The sequence below is a fragment of the Callorhinus ursinus genome, unplaced genomic scaffold (genome assembly GCF_003265705.2).
Source record: "Callorhinus ursinus isolate GAN/ISIS: 27379988/994484 unplaced genomic scaffold, GSC_fseal_2.0 scaffold427, whole genome shotgun sequence".
Classification (NCBI taxonomy): domain Eukaryota; kingdom Metazoa; phylum Chordata; class Mammalia; order Carnivora; family Otariidae; genus Callorhinus; species Callorhinus ursinus.
The window spans coordinates 1,717-3,749 of NW_027397482.1; the positions used below are offsets into that span (position 1 = coordinate 1,717).

At 55.7% G+C, this 2,033-nt stretch overlaps 1 pseudogene; it reads left to right on the plus strand.

Moving 5' to 3' along the window:
* Positions 1 to 368: 368 nt before the first annotated feature.
* LOC141372041 (histo-blood group ABO system transferase 2-like) lies at positions 369 to 1,448 on the plus strand (annotated as a pseudogene).
* Positions 1,449 to 2,033: the final 585 nt, after the last annotated feature.

Here is a 2,033-nt window from a genome sequence, read left to right on the forward strand (position 1 = left end):
TCCCCTCCCCTGGCTGACACCCTGCAGGTTGTCCCCACCTGTCATGAGTTGAGCACCTTTGGGCACAGCCCTTGTTTCTATGCCCTACAGACTGGGTAGAATCAGCTGCATGGGTTTCTAGCCTCTAAGCCTCAGTCTCCCCTTTGTAAGATGGGGTCCTGAGGGCTCCCATCTCTGGGAGCTGAAGGTAGGGAGGCCCCAACAGCAGATGCACTCAGGCCAGACCAGGAGGGTGGCTGTTGCTTAAAGCAGCCCTGGCCCTGCCCCTTTGAAGAAAGTGCACACGTTCACGGCGCAAGTTTTGGGGTCCTGCCGCCAGCCTCTGGCAGTGACCCTCCTCCAGCCCTGTCCCCTGTCCCTGTGGATACATGGTGTTCCTGGCACTGTTCCTACAGACAGTTGAGAAGCACTTCATGGTGGGACACAGGTTCACATACTACGTCTTCACCAGTCAGTTGCCCGCCAGGCCCCATGTGCCCCTCCGGGAAGGCCGGAGGATGGTCGTCCTCGAGGTTCCCAGCACCCCGCGCTGGGAGGACGCATCCATGCAGAGCACGTGATGATCCGCCGCTTCTGTAAGCAGCTCTTCCTGTCATCGCGCGCTGAAATAAAGTTCTCAGACACCAATCTGAGCGGCCATGCAGGGCTGCCTCTGCAAGTAGGGCAGCAGCAGCTGGTTCTGCACATCGCTTTTATTTCATTTTTTATCAGAAAAGCAAGGGCAGATGCCTCAAAGCGTGGGAAAGGAGGACAAAGGGATGGCAAGTATACTGAAGCTGTGAAGCAGGCCTGCACCCTCCTCTACACGCAGGCACGCAGGGAGGCCGTCATGGGATCGGGGAAGAGTGGGATGTTTGTGTTAGCAAACAGCAGGTGCAGGAAGGGGGTCACGGAGGGTTACATTCTCTCCTGGCTCCTAACCTAGGCCCTGCCCCTGGGGATCATGGGATCCTGCTCCTACCGGGCCATTGTGTTCAGTAGCCTGAGAAGAGGAACGCTGCTGACGTTTCAGCTGCTTCCAGAATCACTCCTTAGGGCTGACAATATATTTTCCAAGATTAACTCCACAATTCCTCCGTGAGGTGGACTACCTGGTTTGCAGAGTGGTGGACATGAAGTTCCGTGACCACGTGAGTATGGAGATCCTGTCCCCCCTTTCGGCACCCGGCACCCCGGTTTCTACCAGGCGGCCCACAAGGACTTCAGCTATGAGCATTGGCCACATTCCCAGGCGCACATTCCCCAGGGGCAAGGGCGAATTTGACTACAAGGGGGCCTTTTCTTGGAGGTCAGTGGTGGAGGTTCACCAACTGACCTTGGCCTGTCACCAGACATTGGGGGTCAACCTGGCCAATGGGATCGAGGCTGTGTGGCATGACGAGAGCCACCTGAACAGGTACCTGCTGGACCATAAGCCCATTAAGGTGCTGTCCCCAGAGGACCTGTAGGACACACAGCTGCTGGGCTTCCCCCGGAGGACCTGTGAGACCCACAGCTGCTGGGCTGTCCCCAGAGGACCTGTGGGATCCACAGCTGTTTGGCTGCCCCCCATCATGAAGAAGCTGAGATTCATGGCTGTGCCCAAGAATCACCAGGACGGCAGCAGTGGTTAGTACTTGAGGAGTCGTTTTGGTGCCCACCGGGTCTTTCACTTGAGTTAACAGATGAGCCCAAAGGAAGGACGTCATCATTTAGGAAGTATAGACGAAGGTCAGAGTGGAGGTGGGCAAAGGCCTTTTCAGAGAGCAAGGGAGCTCTAAGCTTCTATACACCTTGCCCTGCTCCTCGCTTCCAGCTGCCTTGCCCTGAGTACTGTCCTTTCAATGAATTGTTCATCTAGTAAGTAACATCTTTCTCTGAGTTCCATGAGCCACTGGAGCAGATTATTCAAAGCTGACGAGGTTGTGGGGACCTCCAATCTGTAGCCCATAGCTCGGAAACAGGGGTGACTTCTCTGCCCAGCCACTGGCTGACCACTAAGTTAACAGCACAGGGATTCAGTAGCCATACACACAGCAAAGAATACAGACTTG